Consider the following 9686-nt stretch of genomic DNA (forward strand, 5'->3'; position numbering starts at 1 on the left):
TGCCATTCCTTGATGCGATCAAACAAAGAAGACCGAGCGACTGTACAAGCTAAAATACGACTAGGCTCAGAAACATCCAATCTCACGAACTGATTGGCCAAGGTATGAACATCTAATGCAAGCAGTCTCTCACCGACTGGAATGTACGCAAGGCTGCCCATACTAGCTGACTTCCTACTCAAAGCATCGGCCACCATATTAGCCTTCCTGGGATGATCCAAGATGGTGATATCATAGTCTTTCAATACCTCCAACCACCTTCTCTGCCTCAAATTAAACTCATTCTGCTTGAACAAATACTGCAAACTTTTATGATCCGTAAACACCTCACACGACACGCCATATAGATAGTGCCTCCAAATCTTCAACGCGTGAATAATGGTTTCCAGCTCCAAGTCATGAACTAGATAATTCTTCTCATAAACCTTTAGATGTCGTCACACATATGAAATAACCTTGCCACCCTGCAACAATACCACACCAAGTCCAATATGAGATACATCACAATATACTATATAAGGCCCTGAACCTGTGGACAACACCAACACCGCTGCCTTAGTCAAATCTGTCTTGAGCTTCTGAACACTTGCCTCACACTCGTCTGACCATCTAAACGGGGCACCTTTTGGGTCAACCTGGTCAATGGGGCTGCACTAGATGAAAACCCCTTTACAAAAGGTCTAGGCCAATTCTGAACAACCTCAATCTTCTTAGGATCCACCTGAATACCCTCTGCTGATACAATGTGACCCAAGAAAGTAATTGAACTCAACCAAAACTCACATTTTGAAAACTAAGCATATAACTGCTATCTCTCATAATCTGGAGTACGATTTGAAGATACTGCTCGTGCTTCTCTCGACTGCGGGAGTAGATCAAGATATCATCAATAAACATAATCACAAAGGAATCCAAGTAAGGCTTGAACACCCGATTCATCAAATCCATAAATGCTGCTAGGGCATTTGTTAGCCCGAATGACATCACTAAAAACTGATAATGCCTATACCGTGTTCGAAAATCTATCTTAGGGACATCGGATGCTCTAATCCTCAACTGATTGTAGCCAGACCTCAAAGCTTCGAAAACACCTTGGTACCCTGAAGATGATCAAATAAGTCATCAATCCTCGGCAATAGATACTTGTTCTTGATAGTAACTTTGTTCAACTGCAGATAATCTATCCACATCCTCATCGATCCATCCTTCATCTTTACGAACAACATAGGCGCACCCCAAGGTGAGACACTGGGTCTATCAAAGCCCTTATCAAGCAAATCTTGCAACTTCTCCTTCAACTCTTTCAACTCTGGCGGGGCCATGTCGTATGGAGGCATAGAAATGGGCTGAGTGCCCAGAACCAAATCAAAACAGAAGTTAATATCCCTGTCGGGTGGCATCCCTGGCAGGTCTACAGGAAATACTTTTGGAAACTCTCGAACAACTAGTATAGAATTGTCACGACCCATATTTCCCACCCTCGGGAGTTATGATGGCGCCTACTCATGAAATCTAGGTAAGCCGCATATTATAGATTCACTAACTCTTTTATTTAGCCCTTTTTAACAATTTGAATCAACATGCGATAAACAGTGAAATAATAGCAATAATTAAAGACTTGCAGAAGACGTAATTCCAATAACTTAGCCAAAAACAAGTACGACCACAACAAGTACGTCTCTACCCGGAACCGGAGTCACAATATCATGGACCTTCTATGAATACTACATACAAATGTCTGGAAAGAAAGGTACAATCTGTCTCTAAAGTAAATGAAAATAGAATATAATGATAGAAGAGAATGCCGGGCCTGCGGACGCCTGCAGGACTACCTCGGGATCTTTGACTGGACTAAAGGCAGCCACCTAAAGCTATGGTCTAAAAGCTGCCACTCCGGGATCTGCACACAATTCAGAGTATAGTATCAGCACAACCGACCCCATGTGTTTGTAAATGCCTGGCCTAACCCAAGCGAAGTAGTGACGAGGCTAGGACCAAACTACCAAATAAAATTGTGCAGTTATATAATATGCAACGGAAAATAAAAAAGAATTAAACAAGTAAAAATGGGAGGGGGAAAATGTTGCGGGGGGGGGGAGGGGGGAATATCATTACCAACAGTAATTTAAGGGAAATACACAAGGACAATTTAGAATTTACAGCAAAACAATAAGGAACTCGTAACGAATCTATAAACACTTTGTATTATCTATTGTTGTGGCGCGCAACCTGATCCCAAAACATAATAACACTGTTGCGGTGTGCAACCCTATCCAATTATATTATTGTTGCGGCGTGCAACCCGTTCCAATTATATTATTGTTGCGGCATGCAACCCGATCTAATTATATCATTGTTGCGGCATGCAATCCGATCCAAACATAATATTGTTGCGGCGTGCAACTCGATCCACATATACAGTTCAACACCAAATCACAAAGAGAGTCCCGGCAAGGGATCAATACAGAAACAATACTATCCAGGAAAGGAAATCGACAGTAAAAGTAAAAACATCCCGGCAAGGGAAAACCAACTATAACCAAACTTGTTCTAACATCTAACTTCCTCAACTAGCAAAAATATTCGATCATAAGTAATTTCTACGAGAATAATCATAATCCTTGCTCAACACAGATAATCAACAACTTAGGCATTCATAACATTTATTAGGAACACAACAATTTCACTTTAAGACTCACGGTCATGCTTGACACCAACGTATAGATACTCGTCACCATGCCTATACGTCGTACTCAACAAGTAACACGTAGCAAATGGGACACAACTCCTAATCCCTCAAGCTAAGGTTAGACCAAACACTTACCTAGAACTTCCACGGCCAACTCAAGCCTCAAACACCGCTTTTCCTTTTGAATTTGGCTCCAAATCAATTGTATCTAGACATAATCAACTTAATAACATCAATAAACGCTAAATTGTCCAATTCAAATGCTTAATTATAGATTTTCTATCATTCTTCCCAAAAAGTCGCAAATCGACCCCGGGCTCGCATGGTCAAAACACGAGGTTCGGACCAAAACCCTATCACCCACGAGCCCGAATATGTAATTAGTTCCAAAATCTGTCCCCAAAATGAGGTCTAAATCCCAATTATGCAAAAAGCCCTAACTATACCCAAATCCCTAATTTTTTACCCTTAAGAACATGATTTAGGCCTAGAAATATAATGGGTGTTAATGGAAATTGAAGAAAATGAGTCTAAGATTACATACCTATAGATTTGTGGTGAAGTTCTCTTTCAAATATCGCCCAATTTGGAGTTTGGAAAAAGAAGTTATGAAATTTTTGTTAAATCCCATATGTTCTCTTACTGTTTAATAATCACTGGGCAGGCCTTCATTGCGTTCGCGATAGGCCTGTCGTATTCGCGATGGGTCAGACCTAGCTGACCTTCGCGTTGGCGTTCGACGATTCGCATTTGCAGAGCTTCAGCTCCTAGATCCTTCGCGTTCTCGGTCAGATGGCCGCATTCACGTAGAACAATGGTGAAACCCCTCCCCCAGGCCTTTAACTTTATGCGTTCGCGAGTGCCTGGACGCGTTCGCGAAGGGTACTCCCCCCACAGCCTCGCGTTCGCGTCCCAAGCTCCGCGTTCGCAAAGAGAAAACTGGCACCTAAGGAAATTGCCTTACGCGTTCGCGAGTGGAACCACGCAAACGTGAAGAACAAAACCTCTGTGCATTGAGACAACAAAAACCTGCAATTTTTTCTAAGTTCAAAACCTTCCGAAACCCATCTGAAACTCACCCGAGCCCTCGGGGCTCTAAACCAAACATGCATACTAACTCAAAAATATCGTATGAACTTATCTATGCGGTCAAATTGCCAAAATAACCTCTTAAACAACGAAGTTAGCATAGAAATCTAAGAAAAATCTCAAAACTTTCAAAGTATCAATTTTCACAACTACGGGTCCGAATCACCTCAAACAACTTCCGTTTCTTACCAAATTTCAAAGACTCATCTACCTGTATCGAGCTCCGGAACCAAAATACGGGTCCGATACCATCAAGTTATAAACACGTTTCATTTCCAAAAACTCATAAATATTCCAGAAAATAATTTTCTTTAAAAATTCATTTCTTGGGCTTGGGACCTCGGAATTCGATTCCGGGCATACGCCCAAGTCCCATATTTTCCGACGGACCCTCCGGGACCGTCAGGTTACGGGTACGGGTCCGTTTACCCAAAATGTTGATCGAAGTCAACTTAAATTCATATTAAGGTCAAAATTCATCATTTTCCATAGATTTTCACATAATGGCTTTCGGTTACGTGCTCGGATTGCGCATGCAAATCGAGGTGATGCTAAAAGAGGGTTTTAAGGCCTCGAAACACATAATTTATTTTCTTAAAACAAGTGATAACCTTTTGGGTCATCACAAGAATCCATGGAAGGAACCTCCGCACTAGAATCGCGGACATAAGCCAAATAAGCTAGACAACCCTTCTCGACCATACGTCGAGCCTTCATATGTGAAATAATCCTGCTGGTAGAATGCCCATGAGTCCTTCTCAACTCTAATTGAGGCAACCCCGACAAGGTTAAGGTCATTATCTTGGCATGACAGTCCAATATAGCATGATAAGGTGATAACCAATCCATCGCCAAAATGACATCAAAATCAACCATATCGAGAAGTAGGAGATCTACATGAGTCTCAAGACCTTAAATAATAACCACACATGAACGATAGACACGATCTACAACAATAGAATCCCCTATAGGTGTGGACACATATACAAGGGAACTCAATAAATCACGAGGCACAACCAAATACGAAGCAAAGTAAGATGACACACAGGAATATGTAGATCCTTGATCAAATTGAAATGAAACATCTCTACTGCAAACTGAAATAGTACATGTGATAACAACATCGGATGACTCAACCTCATGCCTGGTTGGGAAGCATAACATCAGGGATGGGCCCCACCACCCTGAACCATATCTCTATGATGACCTCCTACTGGCTGGCCTCTAGCTCTAGTGGCCTAGCCTCCACCTCTAACGGCCCGACCTCCACCTCTAGCTCCGTGAGATCTACCTCTGGCTCCCTGACCCCTACCTATAGCTGGCTGAGCGGGCGGTGCAACAACTGGTGCTGGAAGCATGGCACGAGAACCTTAATGCTTGGCTAAACACCAAATAATCTTGGACAGGTCCTCCTGATATGCCCATAACCACCATACTCGAAACATCCATCCTGATACTATGGTGGTGGAAGTTGAGACAAACCCAAACGGGCCGGCTGACCATGATAATAACTCTGGATAGGAGGTGTACTGATAGAAGGTGGGGGTGCACTGTAAATTGGCTGTCCCGAATGAGGCACATAAGGACCATGACTCCCTGAAGCACTGTGGGATGTCTGGAGCACTAAATGAAATGGACTGGGAGAATGGGCTCTACCAAAAGTACCTCAACCTCTAGATGAGGCCCCAATGAATCCACTAGAGTGATGCGGCCTAATGTCAGACCCCTGACCACTCCTAGAGCTAAAACCATCTCGACTCGCCTAGAAATATTGGCTGCCGCCTGAAAGGAAATCTTGCTCCCAGTCTCCTTAGCCATCTGCAGTCTGATAGGCTGGGCAATTTGCTCAATAAATCTCCTAACCTTCTCTCTCTCAGTACGAAGCAAAAGAATAGCATGACAGGCCATACCCACAAATTAAGTCTCATACTGAGTGCCAATCATAGAATCCTAATGCAGTCGCTTGAACTACCTCCGGTAGTCCTCTTTCTGAGTGATAGGAAGATACTTCTCCCGAAATAGCTGAGAGAACTGACCCAAAGTAAGAAATGATGATCCAGCTGGTCTAGCCAACATAAAATCACTCTACCATTTCTTAGCGGAACCTGACAGATGAAACGCAGCAAAGTCGACCCCATTGGTCTCCACTATCCCCATGTTACATAACACCTCATGACAACTGTCCAGATAGTCTGGGGGATCCTCTGAAGATGTACTACCATAGCGAACTAGGAAAAGCTTGGTAAGCCTATCCAATCTCCACAAAGCCTTAGAAGATATAACCGATCCATTATCGATATGTGCTGCAACACTCAGCGAAACTACCCCAACAGGCTGAGCTGCTGGAGTCTGAAACTGAGGAGTCATCTACTTCGGAGTGTGGGTAGCAGGAGTCTGTGCTCCTCCCCCAGCCTAAGAGATGGCTGGTGCTACAGGGAATGTGCCGGCCTGTGCCACACTCTCCATGAGGCCCACTAGACAGACCAAAGCATCCTGAAGTATCAGGGTAGCAATGAACCCTTATGAAACATAAGCTGGCCTTGTTGGAACAGTCTGGGATGGAGCCTCCTCATCAAACTCTACCTAAGGCTCCTCCGCTGGTGCTGTTGCCTAGGCTCTAGACTGAGCCCTTCCCCTGCCTCGGCCTCGTCCTCTGCCCCTTGTAGGAGCTGCCACTGCGGGCTCCGGCTGTTGCTCAACTGAAGAAGCGGTACGTGTTCTCGCCATCTATGAAAGAACAAGAGTAAAGAGTTCAATTAGTATTGAGAGAACAAAATTGCACGACAGCGAAGAATAGAATTGAAATTATTGCTAAGCTCAGTAGCCTCTGGAGATAAGTACAAGCGTCTCCGTACCAATCCTCCAGACTCTACTAAGTTTGCTCATGAATTGTGAGACCTAGGCAACCTAGTGCTCTGATACCAACTTGTCACGACCCAGAATCCCCACCATTGAGATTGTGATGGCGCCTAACATCACACATGCTAGGCAAGCCAACGTTAGAGTTTTTATTAACCAAATCCTTTACGTTTCAGGGATTAACAATAAACAAGCTAAAACCAGTAAAAATAAATAAATGCGGAAGTAAGTAAATAGCCTCTTTGTTTATATACTATTACCAATACTATTACTACTATCCAGAATCCGGTGTCACAATCCACGAATACACTAAGATTTGCTACAAACATTTGTTTGAATGAAAATACGGCTGTTTATGAAGGGAAGTAAAAACAATAAGTGTAGGAGCATAGAAGGGGACGTTTGGGGCCTGCGGACGCCAGCAGGACTACCTTGGGTCTCCTGTTGTAAAAATCTGCAGCCAACCTCTCGATCAGCAGTACCTCCTCCAATATCTGCATAGAAAGTGCAAAGTGCAGTATCAGTACAACCGACCCCATGTACTGGTAAGTGCCGAGCCTAACCTCGACGAATTAGTGACGAGGCTAAGGCGGGTCACTTACGATAAACCTATATGCAATATATAATAATGACAGAGTAATAGAAATACAGTACGAAATTAAACAGCCAATACGAAATGATAACCACAACCTCGAAAATAAACCAGTATCGTCCAGTATTACCAATCTTACTAGTTCAAACAAAAATATCATAAAAACAACGCATCTCAATAAATAGAAACATATAGGTTGATGCGGCACGCAACCCGATCCCACCAGACAACACATAATCCTCCCTTATTCCACCATAACAATGTCAATAACAGTAAATAATATATATATGTTGCAGTGCGTAACCCAATCCCACCATATATCAATATCAATATCGAGATTTCACCCTTATTTCGCCATATCAATCCACCCTTATTATGCCTGTTGCGGTGTGCAACCGATCCCACCCTGTATACATATAATATATATTCACCCTTATTCCACCATATCAATCCTCCCTTATTACACCAGCTACAGTGTGCAGCCCGATCCTACCATATCAAAACTAAACACACAATATACAAATCAATAGGCTAAATCAGAAGGCCTTTACGATAAATAATTACCAAACTAAACTAAGAAAAATAAACCTCAATCAATATAGAATCTATACGAATTATACTACTCAGTGAGACCAAACCAGAATATTACCAAAACACAATCAAGAACAACTTAAGCAAGTAATTGGGGACAAATAAATACAACAATTATCTTTAACAAGGTGAAATAGTATCAACAGGTAGCAATTAGACATGGATGTAGAAGTAGGCATGTAAAAATTAAAGCAGGGAAGGAACAATATATAGAGAACAAGAAAGAAATAGGCAAAAGGGTAAATTGGCGGGGCATAGGTAGTTGTCACCTCACCTATACGCAAATCACATGGATTTTCACATAGCAAATAAGTCAAGGGTTCCTAATCCCTCGAGTCAAAGTTAGACACAACACTTACCTCGCTTCAAGGCCAAACTCAAAGCTCAACCACCACTTTTCCCTTCACACAAGCCTATGGACCAATAAAATCTAACAAATTACCAACAAACAATTCAATTTAAGCCTTAGGAACTACCTACGATTGCAAGAAATTCAATTTAGGCCATTTTTGAAAAAGTCAACAGCTAGGCCCGCTTGGTTCAAACCCAAAATTCGGACCAAAACCTGATTACTCATTCACCCTCGAGCCCGGATATATAATTGGTTTTGGAATCCAACCTTAATTTGAGGTCTAATTCCCCAAATTTAGAAATCCCTAGTTTCGAACAAAAAATCCAATTCCACCATGAAAATCTTAGATTCAAGGTTGAAATCTTGTAAAATAAAGTTAATGATTCAAAGAAATGAGTTAAGAATCACTTACCTATGATTTGGGTAAGAAGTAATCTTTGGAAAATCGTCTAGAGGGTTTCTTATTTTGAACGTTTTCAAAAATGAGCAAAAATCCTGTCTAAGTCAAGTTTTACCAGCTTCAGATGTTGCAAATGCGATCTGGGCTTCGCAAATGCGAAGCCCGCAATTGCGAGAAATCCATCGCATTTGCAAAGATTTCTTGTTTGGGTCATCACTTGTTCTAAAAATAAATTCTGCGTTCTGAGGACTTAAAAACCTTTTTCTGCCTCACCTCGATTTGTGTGCACAGTCCGGGTGCGTAGCCGAAAAGCCGTTACGTGAAAATTTGTGAAAAATAATGAATTTTAACTTTAAAATAATTTTAAGTTGAATTCGGTCAACATTTTGGGTAAACAAACCCGGACCATAATTTGATGGTTCCGGAGGGTTCGTAGGAAAATATGGGACTTGGGCGTATGCCCGGAATCAAATTCCGAGGTCCCAAGCCTGAGAAATGAAATTTTGAAAGAAATTATTTTGCTGAATTAATTATGAAGTAAAGAAACGAATTCATGTTTGAAACCATTGGTATCGGGCCCGTACATTGGTTTCGGAGCCCGGTACAGATCTTATATATGATTTGAGTCGAGCTTGTGAAATTTGGTAAGAAACGGACTTGAAATGACGTGAATCGGACCTTATTTGAGAAAAATTGAAAAATATGATGTTTTTAAGTAATTTCATGATTTTGATGCTAAATTCATAGTTGTTGATGTTATTTTGGTGATTTGAATGCACATGCAAGTCCGTATGATGTTTTTAGGTTGGTGTGCATGTTTGGTTTGGAGCCCCGAGGGCTCGGGTGTGTTTTGGATAGGCCACGGAGTGGAATTTGACTTAGTGTGTTGAAGATCTGAACTGGGGTGTAGCAGGCCTACAGGCTTCGCATCGCAAATGCGAGCTCTCAAATGAGAAGGCTATGTCGCAAATGTGAAGGCTATGACGCAAATGCGAAAGAGCCCAGGCAGCTTAACCTCGCAAATGCGAGGAACTCATTGCAAATGCGATGCCCCTAGTGTTAGCCAATCATCGCAAATGCGACATATGTATCCCAAAAGCGACTTCACAAATGC

This window comes from Nicotiana tabacum, chromosome 1 (genome assembly GCF_000715075.1).
Source record: "Nicotiana tabacum cultivar K326 chromosome 1, ASM71507v2, whole genome shotgun sequence".
In the NCBI taxonomy this organism is placed as follows: domain Eukaryota; kingdom Viridiplantae; phylum Streptophyta; class Magnoliopsida; order Solanales; family Solanaceae; genus Nicotiana; species Nicotiana tabacum.